At 45.8% G+C, this 16,091-nt stretch overlaps 1 protein-coding gene across 2 annotated transcripts in view; it reads left to right on the top strand.

Moving 5' to 3' along the window:
- Positions 1-16,091, top strand: part of gse1 (Gse1 coiled-coil protein) — a 417,176-nt gene that overhangs the window by 290,721 nt on the left and 110,364 nt on the right. The gene's annotated exons all lie outside the window — the stretch shown is intronic.

Raw genomic sequence — 16,091 nt, 5'->3', positions numbered from 1 at the left:
ACGGTCTTTCTGTGCTTGGGATGGAGGTCCACCATCATTTTGGAGGAAGACACAGTAGAAAACGGTCTTTCTGTGCTTGGGATGGAGGCCTGCCATCATTTGGAGGAAGACACAGTAGAAAACGGTCTTTCTGTGCTTGGGATGGAGGTCCACCATCATTTTGGAGGAAGACACAGTAGAAAACAGTATTTCTGTGCTTGGGATGGAGGTCCACCATCATTTTGGAGGAAGACACAGTAGAAAACGGTCTTTCTGTGCTTGGGATGGAGGTCCACCATCATTTTGGAGGAAGACACAGTAGAAAACAGTATTTCTGTGCTTGGGATGGAGGCCTGCCATCATTTGGAGGAAGACACAGTAGAAAACGGTCTTTCTGTGCTTGGGATGGAGGCCCACCATCATTTGGAGGAAGACATCATAGAAAATGGTCTTTCTGTGCTTGGGATGGAGGCCCACCATCATTTTTAGGAAGAGACAGTAGAAAACAGTATTTCTGTGCTTGGGATGGAGGCCTGCCATCATTTGGAGGAAGACACAGTAGAAAACGGTCTTTCTGTGCTTGGGATGGAGGTCCACCATCATTTTGGAGGAAGACACCGTTGAAAATGGTCTTTCTGTGCTTGGGATGAAGGCCCACCATCATTTGGAGGAAGCAATAACATGCTTGTTGGACCAATGGGTTGACTCACTATAAGACAACTTTCCGTCTTTGTAGGCATAATGTTTATTAGGTTGGTTCTTCTACCTTTAATGGTTTTTGGGGTCTTGTTTGTCCCTCTCTTGTCCCAAACTTGGACACCCCTACTTCATTTCTTGTTTAACTTTGAGATCAGATTCTCAAAGCAGGCTCAACATTGTTGGTTTCCTATCCAAGGACCAACAGGGCTGACTTAGCGTCCAAGATCAAACTGAGTGCAGTCCCTTTATGGCATTTTGCCAGTCAACCTCTCTATTGCCTCCACATGCAAAATTGGGAGCTGTTGCTTCTGCTTTGGATACAGTGCGACCGGTTGGCGCTGAGAATTTGCAAGTTATATGTACTCTTCCATGGACCCGCCTCCTTTCCCTTTTCACCTTAGTTAACTTATACACATTTACATCCTGTTTTGCTGACTAAAATACATTTGGGGTGGCTTGTTGTATGCAGAGTTTGTGCCATACAAGTACAACCCCTGGAAATCTCCAGCCAACATAGTATACATTGGTAGATCCTGGGATTTGCAGCCAGTCCTAAACGTGGATGTCTAATGCTGTGGCTGGACACTATGGTGTGTTGCATCTTCAGGGTTGTACATATGTGTTTCTGATTGGAGATCCATTGACCACAATAACACAATCCCAGAGTTTGGTGAGCAAGGCCCAATACCCAATTTATACTCTTATTTGTGTTTTGTATCAAGGAGGGAAGAGGGCGATATCCTCAGGTAGAATCATAAGAGTTGGAAGAAGACCACATGTGCTATCTAGTCCAACTTCCAATCAAAGCACTCCTCACCAGATGGCCATCCAGCCTCTGTTTAAAATCTTTCAAGGAAGGAGCTTCCACTGGACTCCCAACGCAGAGAGTTCCACTGTAGAACAGCTTGTACAGTCATGAAGTTCTTCCTAATGTTCAGGTGGAATCTCCTTCCCTGTGCTAGACCCATTATCTCCTTGTGTTGTGGTGGGAATATGTAAACATCTGAGATCTTTGGCCATGGACGCCACTGAGGAAAGCATAGGTGGAGGAGGTGAGGCTGAAGGTCTCATCTAAGTCTATGATTCTATGAGTTGAAGTCCATTGTGGTGGGAATATGTAAACATCTGAGATCTTTGGCTGTGGGCGCAGATGAGGAAACCATAGCTGGAGGAGGTGAGGTTGAAGGTCTCATCCAAGTCTATGATTCTATGAGTTGAAGTCCATTGTGGTGGGAATATGTAAACATCTGAGATCTTTGGCTGTGGGCGCAGATGAGGAAACCATAGGTGGAGGAGGTGAGGTTGAAGGTCTCATCCAAGTCTATGATTCTATGAGTTGAAGTCCATTGTGGTGGGAATATGTAAACATCTGAGATCTTTGGCCATGGACGCAGGTGAGGAAACATAGGTGGAGGTGGTGAGGCTGAAGGTCTCTTCCAGTTCAAGGATTCTATGAGTTGAAGTCCAAAACACCTGGAAGGCTGAAGTTTGCCCATGCCAGACCCTTTATCTCCCTGTGTTGTGGTGGAAATATGTAAACATCTGAGATCTTTGGCCATGGGCTCAGGTGAGGAAACCATAGGTGGAGGAGGTGAGGCAGAAAGTCTCATCCAAGTCTATGATTCTATGAGTTGAAGTCCATTGTGGTGGGAATATGTAAACATCTGAGATCTTTGGCCGTGGATGCAGGTGAGGAAAGCATAGGTGGAGGAGGTGAGGCTGAAGGTCTCTTCCAACTCTAGGATTCTATGAGTTGAAGTCCAAAACTCCTGGAAGGCTCAAGTTTGCCCATGCCCATGCTAGACCCTTTATCTCCCTGTGTTGTGGTGAGATCTTTGGCCGTGGACACAGGTGAGGAAGGCATAGGTGGAGGAGATGAGGCTGAAGGTCTCTTCCAACTCTAGGATTCTATGAGTTGAAATCCAAAGCTACTCGAAGGCTGAAGTTTGCCCATGCCCATGCTAGACCCTTCATATCCCTGCGTTGTGGTGAGATCTTTGGCCATGGATGCAGGTGACCTGTTATCTCCCTGTGTTGTGGTGGGAATATGTAAACATCTGAGATCTTTGGCTGTGGGCGTAAGTGAGGAAAGCATAGATCGAGGAGGTGAAGCTACATCCATCATGGTTGTCTTCCACCTGCCCTTACGTTGCTAAGGACTCCATCAAAGCTCTCCCCTTGCCTCCCACCCGCCACCCCTTTAGCTCTTTCTTCTTCTGCGGTGGTGGCTGGCGAGGAGATGCATCTCTCTTGGCAGCGAGGAGAGCGGCTCTCCAGCACGAGGGAGGCTGCACTCAAATTACCTTCCCCAACCACTCCAGGTCATGCGGCTCAGCGAGTCATTAATAAAAGGAAATTGCAATCAGATGCTATTCCGATCAAGAGGGAGGATGAGGGGAGCGCATGCCGCCCGCCGTTCTTCTTCTTCTTCTTTGCGCCACCGCCATCAGCACCCTCTTGTTTCAAAGAGACCCAAATTCGTAACAGGGAGGGGGGGGGGAGAGCATCCTTTATCTTGGGGGGGGGGGGGGAAATCAAAGGCTGGCAAGGCTGTCTCTCTTGAAAGCCAGAGAGAGAGGGAAAGGAGAGAGGGAAAGGGGGACGTGCCGTGCCGGTTGCTAGATAGCAATTGACAGTAATTCCAGCTGGCAGCCTCGCCTCCCTCGCACTTGCTCCGGGCAAGGATTGCTTGCAAGGCCACGATCCTTTCAAGGCCTGCAAAATGACCCCGCCGCCCTTTCCTCCCCGAATGGCAGGCGCTTTTCTCTTTCTCTTCCTCTTACAAAGGATGGAGAGCGTCCACAGAGCCACCAACCTGGGTGGCTTGTTTGCTTTGAGAGGATGCAATGATGTTTTCACATCCTATCTCCCCTTTTCCCCCCCAGTGACCGTACCGTTCTGCCCCAGGGCAAAGGTTTTCACACTCGTCATCCCAAAGAGATACAAAGGAAAATATTCCACCATTTAGCCTCTGCTCTTTGTTCCTGATCTGACCTGATTCCCTTCGCGATGCCTGCAAAAGCACCGTGAACCCTGTTCGGCGAGATCAGCCAGCCAAATGCCTCTCCGGGGGGAAATTCGGGGGCAAAATGTTAAAATACAACAGCTACCTCCACTTGTCTGCCCCAGAATTGTGTTATTGTTGCTGTTGCATGCCTTCAAGTCATTTCCAGCCTTATGGCGACCCTAAAGCAAATATATCAAGGATTTTTCTCAACAAGGTTGCCTTCCTTTGAGGCCGAGAGAATGTGACCCACTCAAGGCCATCCAATGGGTTTCCACTATTTTGTTCTTAGTTCTTAATTCTGTGATCAATCAATTGATTTGTATGTTTTGTGTACTTATATTCATTATCTATATATATAAAAGGGTAATGACATTTCGGCCTAGGACAAAACAACAAAACTGCACATCCCAGAAACACTAAACTGGGCAGCACAACCCCTCATCCATGCCTTTACGTTCATATAACAAAAATAAAAATAAAATCCTAATTAGAAGGAGAGGAATAATTGTTTTTATTCCAATTGCTGCCAGTTAGAAGGCTAAGCTCCGCCCACTTGGTTTCCTAGCAACCCACTGAGCCCAGGGGACAGGCAGAATTGGGCCTCACTTAGGCCTTTTTCACACTGCCTATAAAATACAGATTATCAGACTTGAACTGGATTATATCGCAGTGTAGACTCAAGGCCCTTCCACACAGCTATATAACCCATTTCTAATCTTATATTATCTGCTTTGAACTGGATTATCTGGACTCCACACTGCTATATAATCCACTTCAGTGTGCATTTTATACAGCTGTGAAGAAGGGGCCTCATATAATGCAGTTCTAAGCAGATAATATAAGATTATAAATATAATATGTAATAATTACTGTGATATAATAATACAGAACAATATAATCGCTAAGATCAGGACAGTAAATAAAGAGCAACACTCTGAAAGCATAAGCCACAGCAACGCGTGGCCGGGCAAAGCTAGTCTATATATATAAAAGGGTAATGACATTTCGGCCTAGGACAAAACAACAAAACTACACATCCCAGAAACACTACACTTGGCAGCACAACCCCTCATCCATGCCTCTACGTTCATACAACAAACAGCTCCAGCTACTCCAGAAAACGACCAGGCTTTGAGACTGCAAGGCTATTCACTGCTATTCCACCTGGCCAACAAAGGATTCCCATAAGCCACAGCAATGCGTGGCTGGGCAAAGCTAGTCTGTATATATAAAAATGTAATGTGTGTTTTTCTCATGGAGTAAACAACAAAACCACTGAACCAAATCACACCAAATTTGGCCACAAAAGACATAGTCATCCAATCTATGTCTTTCAATAAAAAAATCTAGAAAAATAAAGAAAACCCTCAATTGCTTACCATGCATGCAACTAGCCCTGCCCCCCCAAACTGAAACAACAACATTACCCATAGGACCTCGTAGCTATGCGCGGAGCCTAACGCCACTTTTAAAAAATGTTGCCATGATGGAACAGCCTTGCAGCTTCAAAGCCAAACTGCTTCCTAATCAGACAGGTCCTCTGTTGGCCACCTTGAATACCACTGAACAGCCTTACAGCTTCAAAGCCAGGCTGCTTCCTAACCAGAGCGATCCTAACCACCAGACTATACCACAGCAACACGTGGCCGGACACAGCTAGTTGTATTATATCTACTTGTTGTATGATGAGATAAGATAATTTTATTTATTTGACCAGTCACATGACCATTTCAAAATATTTGTTGTATGGTTTTAAGTTGTTCGTATGGTTTCCTTGCTATGTTGAAAACCGTCCTGAGTCCCTTGAAGAGATAGGGTGGTATATAAATAAATTAGTATTATTATTATTATTGACACAAAGTCATAGTATGACACAGCAAACGAGATCTATATGCTGGATTTCATATCACAATCATATTATTATTATTATTATTATTATTATTATTATTATTATTGTTGACACAAAGACATAGTATGACAGAGCAAACGAAATCTATATGCTGGATTTCATATCAAAAAATCATATTATTATTATTATTATTATTGACACAAAGACATAGTATGACACAGCAAACGAAATCTATATGCTGGATTTTGTATCACAAAATTATTATTATTATTATTATTATTATTATTATTATTATTATTATTCCCTGGCCGAGTAGGGATTCGAACTCCAGTCTCCAGAGTCCAAATCCAAATCTCAAATATTTTTTTTCGTGAGAAACTGCAAGTTGCTCCTGATGTGAGAGAAATGGCTGTCTGCAAGGACGTTGCCCAGGGGACATCCGGATGTTTTATCACATCCCCGCGTGAGAAGCTGGAGCTATCGGAAGGGAGCTCACCCTGCTCCTTGGATTCGGACCGCCGAACTTTCAGTCAGCAGTCCTGCCAGCACAAGGGTTTTAATAATAAATTAACAACAACAACTTTATTCTTGTACGCCGCCTCCATCTCCCCAAAGGGACTCAGGGTGGCTCACATGAGAAAGCAAACCAACCACAACGTCAATTAACATATAATCCATAAATGTAAAACACAACATACTCATTGCGCCACCGGGAGCTCCAACTCCGCTCATTGGCTTCCCTAGACTTATATATGTTGCCCGTTGACCCCATTGCATCGATTGGAGCTTCGGTGATGTTTAGCCCGTTCCTTCCTTTTTATTTTTTATTTTCCGTGTCAGGAGCGACTTGAGAAACTGCAAGTTTGCTTCAGGTGTGCAAGGACATTGCCTGGTTGTTTTGGTGTTTTGACCATCCTTGTGGGAAGGAGGCTTCTCTCATGTCTCCACATGGAGCTGGAGCTGACAGAGGGAGCTCAGCCACACTCTCCCTGGGTTGGGATTCGAACCAACAACCTTCAGGTCAGCAAAGAATGACCATTCCCCCATTTGCCACTTCTGTGAATGTGAGCAACCCTGTCATCTCCTCCAAATGTCTGGGGTCTCAATGACGGATTGCCAGTTCCCTCCTAAGCAGCAAGGAATACGAAGACCCCCCCCCCTCCCATTTTCCCCCCTCCAGGAGTGTTAGTTAGCCCATCATCTCTTCCAAATGGTTGGGATGGGCGCGACATAAGTGGCATCGATCCGTCATGGGCTTTGCATCCCCCGAAGACCCTCTCCCGCCCCTGCGCCCGCCGTGTTAAGTGGCTCTTGCTCCAATCTGTGCGGGATTAATGCTTTATTTACCCCCCATGCACGCCACCCATCGCCACTTCCCTCCCCTGGCAGGCCCTAAATTCCGTCGGCATGGCAACCGTGTCAACCACTTGTGAGGGTCTCTCTTTCTCTTATCCCCTCCCCCCTCTTCCCCCCCCCCTGCGAGGGAGAAGGAGGGAAGGGAAGACATAAAAGAAAGGAGAAGCGACAACAGAGAATCAAGGGAGAAGATGGCTTGTCTTCGGTGGGCTAATTACCGCGAGAGGCAGATGGGGAAGGAGGTCTCCCCCTAAGTGCTGCTCCCCCGCCTCCTCCCCAAACTCCAAAGAAAGGAAGAAAGCTGTGGCAGAAGCACGCTCTGACCCGCTGGCAGGCTGGCAGGCAGGGAAATCAATAACGCTGGCTGCTGCGGCGGAGAGAAAGGAAGGCAGGAGGGAAGCCGGGTTGGGCTTTGTCACTTGGTCTTCGTCCCCTTTCCTTTGGCCTCCCTTTTGGGGGACACAGGTGCCCAAACCTTGCCCTTCACCATCATACTACGGTATCGCCTGATGCCCTTTTCCGTTTTCTTTGGTGCCCGTTTTTGGAGAGCATTCCTGTTTAGGAAGGTTAAGAGGACACAGGTGCCCAAATTCTGCCCATTACCAATCCAATATTAATACATCCCCGTTCTCATTTTCTTGAGGTCCACTTTTGGATGGCCTTCCCTGTAGAAGAAAGGGACACAGGTGCCCAAATTCTGCCCGTCACCAAATTTTCCCCTTCACCAATCAGATACTAATATCCCCAATCTCATTTTCTTGAGGTCCACTTTTGGATGGCCATCCTTGTAGAAGGAAGCGGACACAGGTGCCCAAATTCTGCCCATTACCAAATTTTCCCCTTCACCAATCAGATACTAATATCCCCAATCTCATTTTCTTGAGGTCCACTTTTGGATGGCCATCCTTGTAGAAGGAAGCGGACACAGGTGCCCAAATTCTGCCCGTCACCAATCAGATATTAATATCCCCTTTCTTGTTTTTAGTGCCACTTTTGGATGGCCATCCCTATAGATGAAGGAAGGGACACAAGTGCCCAAATCCTGCCCGTCACCAATCATACCTGGTCTCGTTTTAATTTCTGTTCCTTTTAGTGCCCCTTTTTGGAGAGCATCCTTATTGAGGAAGGAAAGGGACACAGGTGTCCGTAACCTGCCCTTCAACAATCAGACACAAATATCCCTTTTCTTATTTTTAGTGCCACCTTTGGACCGCTATCCCTATTAATGAAGGAGGGGATACAGGTGTCCACATCCTGCCCTTCACCAATCCTTTTTCCCTTTCCTTTAGTGCCACTTTTTGAGGGCATCCCTGTAGAAGGAAGGGGACACAGGCTCCCAAATCTTACCCTTCACCGATCAGATACTAATATTACTTTTTGTATTTTTAGTGCCAGTTTTGGGTGACCATCCCTATTAGTGAAGGAGGGGACACAGATGCCCAAATCGTGCCCTTCGCAGATCAGATACTAATATTCCTATTGCTGTCCCCTTTTTGGAGGCATATTTGTTGCGGAAGGAGGGGACGCAGGTGCCCAAATCCTGCCCCATCACCTTTTGTTGTAGTGTTCAGCTTACAAGAAGCAACCAAGGAGAGAAATGTGTTGTCAAAAGCTTTCTTGGCTGGGATCATAGGGTTGTTGTATGTTTTCTGGGCTGTATGTCCACGTTCATCTATCTCTGTCATCTATCTAACTACATCTAGACTTGAGTAGTCCAGGATGATTCCCAATAGTATTCTCTCCTGACGTTTCACCCACATCTACGGCAGGCATCCTCAGAGGTTGTGAGATATGGAGAAACTCAGCAAGGAAGGTTTATATATATCTGTGGAAAGTCCAGGGTGAGAGAAGAACTCTTTGTCAGTTGGAGGCCAGTGTGAATGTTGTAGTTAATCACCTTAATTAGCATTGAAAAGCTTCATCTCCTGGCTTTTCCTGCCTAGGGGCATCCTTTGTTCAGAGTCATTAGCTGCCCTTGGTTCCCATGCCTGGAACTTCTCTGCCCTCAGAGTGTTGCTTCCTATCTACTGTTCTGATTTTGGGGTTTTTTTTTAATACTGGTGGCAATTTTTTGTTCGTTTTCATGGTTTCCTCCTTTCTGTTGAAGTTGTCCACATGCTTGTAGATTTCAATGGCTTCTCTGTGTAGTCTGACATGATAGTTGTAGGAGTGGTCATGCATTTCTGTGTTCTGAAATAATATCCTGTGTCCAGGTTGGTTCATCAAGTGCTCTGCTATGGCTGATTTCTCTGGTTGAGTTAGTCACCTCACAATCTCTGAGGATGCCTGCCATAGAGGTGGGCGAAGCATCAGGAGAGAATACTTCTGGAACATGGCCAGACAGCCTGGAAAACATACAACAACCCTGTGATCCCGGCCATGAAAACCTTTGACAAAAAATGGTGTGTCTTTGTGTGTTTGACAGGTCACACCAAACCTGAGTTTGCACATGGACTCCGGAGACCGTTGTGCTATCTATCGGTTGTACAGAAATGAACTGAATGTTCCGATCGCTCTTGGATCCAAAAAGGGCCCTTTTCTACATTTGACAATTACTCGGCTCACTTTGGAACGAAGATGAAACCTGTGATGCTTAGGATAATGCCCCGAAGCAGCGGGGCAAAGCTTGCAATACAAAGTGAGCTATGGATTGCAAGATTTGACGGCATGGAGAAGGAGTTTGAATATTGGAGCTGGGTTCAAATCACTCTTCGCTCTCGATGATGCCCAAAATGCAATTCAAGGATCAAAGCAATGGCGTTGGAGATGCCAAGGCACAAAGAAAGAAATGGCAACAATGGGGCAACAGTGGGTCCCTTGTTTGCATCCCTATCTGTAGCAAACCATGCTTATTATCCATCCCCGTCTCCGTTTAATTCCTTCCGAGGAGGGGGCAAGGATGGCCTGCCTATCTGTGCAAAGCAGGCTCTTGCTTTTACGTGTGCGTTGACAAATGCATGTGGAAGGGCCAATTATTCCCAGTTCACAGGCTCGCCTCCTTCCCCGCACTCTTCCTTTAATCTCTTTTATTCCTGGGTTAAGCCTGATTTCCGTCGGCAAAGGCAGATTTACCTGGAGGCGTGCACGGGTCACATGAGTAATAGCGGCACGGCGAGTGCGGGTCTCTCCATTCCGGTGAGAATATTAATAATAATGCTGATCATAATTCTTATATTTGGCCAAGTATCCCGCAAGGTTCCAGGGGAACACGTCTTAAAACAGGTTACTTTTGTCGAAGGCTTTCATGGCTGGAATCACGGGGTTGCTGTGGGTTTTCCGGGCTGTATGGCCATGTTCCAAAAGCAGAGGCAGTATGGCCATCTGTTGGAGAGCTTTGATGGTGTCTTCCTTCCTGGCAGAAGGGGGGTTGGACTAGACGGGCCTTGAGAATCCGCAAGGATTCAATAGTAGTAGTAGTAGTAGTAATAATAATAATAATAATAATAATAATAATAATGTTCCAAAAGCAGAGCCTGTATGGCCATCTGTTAGCCCCAACTTCTGGCAACCTAGCAGTTTGAAAACATGCAAGTGTGAGTAGATCAATAGGGACCGCACCAGCGGAAACGTAACAGTAGTACATGCAAATGTGAGTAGATCAATAAGTACCGCTCCGGTGGGAGGCTAACAGTGGTACATGCAAATGTGAGTAGATCAATAGGTACTGCTCTGGTGGGAGGGTAACGGTGCTCCATTCAAATGCGAGTAGATCAATAGGTATCGCTCCAGTGGGAAGGTAATGGTGCTAATGCAAATGCGAGTAGATCAATAGGTACTGCTCCGGTGGGAAGGTAATGGTGCTACATGCAAATGTGAGTAGATCAATAGGTACTGCTCTGATGGGAAGGTAATGGTGCTAGATGCAAATGTGAGTAGATCAGTAGGTACTGCTCTGATGGGAAGGTAATGGTGCTAGATGCAAATGTGAGTAGATCAGTAGGTACTGCTCCGGTGGGAGGGTAACGGTGCTACATGCAAATGCGAGTAGATCAATAGGTACTGCTCTGGTGGGAAGGTAATGGTGCTACATGCAAATGTGAGTAGATCAATAGGTACTGCTCTGGCGGGAAGGTAATGGTGCTACATGCAAATGCGAGTAGACCAATAGGTACTGCTCCGGTGGGAAGGTAACGGTGCTTCATGCAAATGTGAGTAGATCAATAGGTACCGCTCTGGTGGGAAGTTAATGGTGCTACATGCAAATGTGAGTAGATCAATAGGTATTGCTCCGGTGGGAGGGTAACAGTGGTACATGCAAATATGAGTAGATCAATAGGTATCACTCCGGTGGGAAGGTAACGCCAACCTAGCAGTTCGAAAACATGCAAATGCGAGTAGATCAATAGGTACTGCTCCAGAGGGAAGGTAACGGTGCTACATGCAAATGTGAGTAGATCAATAGGTACTGCTCTGGCGGGAAGGTAATGGTGCTACATGCAAATGCGAGTAGACCAATAGGTACTGCTCCGGTGGGAAGGTAACGGTGCTTCATGCAAATGTGAGTAGATCAATAGGTACCGCTCTGGTGGGAAGTTAATGGTGCTACATGCAAATGTGAGTAGATCAATAGGTATTGCTCCGGTGGGAGGGTAACAGTGGTACATGCAAATATGAGTAGATCAATAGGTATCACTCCGGTGGGAAGGTAACGCCAACCTAGCAGTTCGAAAACATGCAAATGCGAGTAGATCAATAGGTACTGCTCCAGAGGGAAGGTAACGGTGCTACATGCAAATGTGAGTAGATCAATAGGTACAGCTCCAGTGGGAAGGTAACGGTGCTACATGCAAATGTGAGTAGATCAATAGGTACCGCTCCAGTGGGAAGGTAACACCAACCTAGCAGTTCGAAAACATGCAAATGTGAGTAGATCAATAGGTACCGCTTTGGTGGGAGAGTAACGGTGCTACATGCAAATGCGAGTAGATCAGTAGGTACCGCTCCGGTGGGACGGTAAGGATGCTCCATGCATTCATGACCTTTTTCGGCTTAGAAACGGAGATGAGCACCAACCCCAAGAGCCGGACATGACTGGACTTAATGTCCGGGGAAAACCTTGACCTTTACCCATGGCAGTTCAAGGGGTATCGAACCGCATTCGTTGTAGAGCTTCAGATCTTCCAAACAAGAGTTATCTCAAGAGAGTCATTCCAACTCGGTTCCTTTCCTCTCTTTTCTTGGACTTTGCAAAGAAAGGTCTCCGGCATCGAACGCCGGGGCCTTGGGTGCAAAGCGGAGCATCTGTGCGCTTCACCCGGCAGTTTCGGGGCTGCCACAAATAGCCCGCGGCTCTCTAAATTTGGCTGCGGCAAGCTGCTTGGGATGACAATGTATTTTACAGTTTCTGTTTACCCGGGGCGGGCAGCCTGAGTCATCACGCCATCTCTTTTGCTGGATCAACATTCCCTTCCATGCAGTATTTAATTGGATGGAAGGAACGGCACCGCCAGCATGTTTATATATATATATGTGTGTGTGTGTATATATGTATATATTTCTCCTTTCAATAACAGCCGCGACTAATAATCCGGAGGGAATTATTTGCAGGAACCTTCATCTCTTGGAGAAGCATTGGTTGCTTGCTTTAAGGATGGTTTTTCTAAGTCAGGAGCTGCTTTTCCTTTTAGCAGCAATGCTTCAAAGATGTTTGACATCTGTAACAAACAGCTGGCATCTTGTTCTGGAAGGGTGTCCCTTTTATTTCCGAGCAGGTTGTACCGCCATTAATAGTATAATTAGCCGATTATCGCCATACAGCAGGAAAAGGGATTCTTGCATTCCTGGCTCTTTATTTATATTTTTGTCCTCGTCGTCGCTTTGTGTTTATGGTGGTTGCGTTTCTTCTGTAGTCTGCAGGAATTTTCCTCCCTCCGTTTGCGGAGTTTACGATGGTTTTTGTTATTGCCGTGTTTACGGTTATGGTTACACCTGACAGATGTGGGCACGTTGCGGCGTTCTGCGCACCCGCAAAAGGCAAACCATATAGAAAAGGATGCTATGAGAGCCTGGGGAAGAGGCCAAGCTGCAAATTTTGGGACTTGTAGTCCCAAAAAATAAAAATCGCAATCCTCCAAATTGGGCTGTACCAGGCATGGGCAAACTTGGGCCCGCCAGGTGTTTTGGACTTCAACTCCCACCATTCCTAACAGCCTGCTTTGTGCCAAGTTTGGTCCAGATCCATCATTGTTTGAAGTTCACAGTGCCCTCTGGATGTAGGTGAACTACAACTCCCAAATATCAAGGTCTATTTTCCCCAAACTCCACCAGTGTTCACATTTGGGCATATTGAGTATCGTACCAAGTTTGGTCCTGATCCATCATTGTTTGAGTCCACAGTGCTCTCTGGATGTAGGTGAACTACAACTCCCAAACTCAAGCTCAATGCTCACCAAACCTTTCTGGTATTTTCTGTTGGTCATTGGAGATCTATGTGTCAAGTTTGGTTCAGTTCTATTGTCGGTGGAGTTTTGAATGCTCTTTGTAGGTGAACTATAAATCTCAGCAACTACATCTCCCAAATGTCAAGGTCTATTTTCCCCAAACTCCGCCAGTGTTCACATTTGGGCATGTTGAGTATTTGTGCCAAGTTTGGTCCTGCTCCTTCATTGTTTGAGTCCACAGTGCTCTCTGGATGTAAGTGAACTACAACTCCCAAATTCAAGCTCAATGCCCATCAATCCCTTCCAATATTTTCTGTTGGTCATGAGGATTCTGTGTGGGAAGTTTGGGCTAATTCTCTCATTTTTGGGTTTCAAGGGGCTTTTTGATTGCAAGTGAACTATAAATCCCAGCAACTACATCTCCCAAATGTCAAGGTCTATTTTCCCCAAACTCCGCCAGTGTTCACATTTGGGCATATTGAGTATTAGTGCCAAGTTTGGTTCTAATCCATCATAGTTTGGAGTCCACAGTGCTCTCTGGATGTAGGTGAACTACAACTCCCAAACTCAAGCTCAATGCTCACCAAACCTTTCTGGTATTTTCTGTTGGTCATTGGAGTTCTGTGTGCCACGTTTGGTGCAGTTTCATCATCGGTGGAGTTCAGAAAGCTCTTTGAGTGTAGGTGAACTATAAATCCCAGCAACTACAACTCCCAAAGGTCAAGGTCTATTTTCCCCAAACTCCACCAGTGTTCACATTTGTGCATATTGAGTATTTGTGCCAAGTTTGGCACAAATCCAAACAAATCCAAACTTGGCACACAAATCCAAACAAATCCATCATTGTTTGGAGTCCACAGTGCTCTCTGGATGTAGGTGAACTACAACTCCCAAACTCAAGCTCAATGCCCACCAAACCCTTTCAGTATTTTCTGTTGGTCATGGGAGTTCTGTGTGCCAAGTTTGGTTCAGTTTCATCGTCGGTGGAGTTTCGAATGCTCTTTGACTGTAGTTGAACTAAAAATCCCAGCAACTACAACTCCCAAATGTCAAGCTCTATTTTCCTCAAACTCCGCCAGTGTCCACATTTGGGCATATTGAGTATCCGTGCCAAGTTTGGTCCTGATCCTTCATTGTCTGAGTCCACAGTGCTCTCTTGATGTAGGTGAACTACAACTCCCAAACTCAAGGTCAATGCCCATCAAACCTTTCCAGTATTTTCTATTCGTCATGGGATTCAGTCCTAGTGGATCCACTTGTTGCACCTCTATAACAGGTATGGGCAAACTTGGGCCCTCCAGGTGTTTTGGACTACAACTCCCACAATTCCTAACAGCCTATCGGCTGTTAGGAATTGTGGGAGTTGCAGTCCAAAACACCTGGAGGGCCCAAGTTTGCTTGTGTGTGCCTTATAAGAAGGCGTATTCATTTGCCATATTACTTAGTTTCTGGAAGAATTTGGGAATGTCGCCCTTTGGGGAACTGCAACTCCCAGAATCCGCCCTCAGCCAACATGGCATTGGAGTCGGAAGGAACCAAGAGTGGTGGATTCTTGGAGTTGGATCCTCGTCCTCGTCCTCTTTGGTGCTTTCCTGCTTCCAAGAACCCACTTCAGTGCAACTTGGCAGCGGGGAGATAAAGCCCTAAGATTAAAAGCCAGTCAATCAGATCCTATTGGCAAGCGCCTCCTCCTCCTCCTCCTCGCTTCCCGCAACACACACACCCACAGAGGCGCCGTCCAAAGCAGCTGAGCCGCGAACACACTCCGCCGCATGACAAGATGAAAGCCCTGGGAGCCAGAACGTGTCTGTCTCGCTTGAAGAGGAAATATAAAAGGAGGTCTCCCGCCACCTCTGAGCTCTTTGTTCCCGGATCTGTTCCTTGAGCTGCTGAAAGGAGAGCAAGACACAGGGGTTGGCACCGGGTCACCGGCTCCCTTACGGAGCAGCAAACAGGCCGCTCCACGGGCTTCTCCAGTGCCTGTGCACACAGCACAGCGTTATTACTGTTATTATTATTATTTTATTATGACACAGCAAACAAGATAGATATGCTGGATTTCGTATCACAAAATCACAAGTCGAACACTTCCCAAGTGTCTAGGACTGTGTGATGTATTATTATTATTATTATTATTATTATTATTATTATTATTATTATTATTATTATTATGACACAGCAAACAAGATAAGATATGCTGGATTTCGTATCACAAAATCACAAGTCGAACACTTCCCAAGTGTCTAGGACTGTGTGATGTATTTTCGGATGATGTGTGCAGATCCCAGCAGGGTGGCCTTTTGCAGTTGGCAGATCGTAATTTTGTCAATGTCTATTATTATTATTATTATTATTATTATTATTATTATATTATTATTATTATTATTATTATTATTATTATTATTATTATTATTATGACACAGCAAACAAGATAGAAATGCTGGATTTCGTATCACAATATCACAAGTCGAACACTTTCCAAGTGTCTAGGACTGTGTGATGTATTTTCGGATGATGCGTGCAGATCCCAGTAGGGTGGCCTATTGCAGTTGGCAGATTGTAATTTTGTCAATGCCTATTGTTTCCAAATGCCGGCTGAGATCTTTTGGCACGGCACCCAGTGTGCCCATCACCACCGGGACCACCTGCACTGGTTTCTGCCAGAGTCTTTGAAGTTCAATCTTGAGGTTCTGATAGCGGCTGAGTTTTTCCTGTTGTTTTTCGTCAATGCGACTGTCACCTGGGATGGCGACATCAATGATCCAAACCTTTTTCTTTTCCACAACTGTGATGTCTGGTGTGTTGTGTTCCAGAACTTTGT

This window comes from Anolis carolinensis, unplaced genomic scaffold (assembly GCF_035594765.1).
Source record: "Anolis carolinensis isolate JA03-04 unplaced genomic scaffold, rAnoCar3.1.pri scaffold_9, whole genome shotgun sequence".
Taxonomy (NCBI): domain Eukaryota; kingdom Metazoa; phylum Chordata; class Lepidosauria; order Squamata; family Dactyloidae; genus Anolis; species Anolis carolinensis.
Note: the sequence above shows the minus strand (reverse complement) of the source record. Positions and strands in the feature narration are given on the sequence as shown.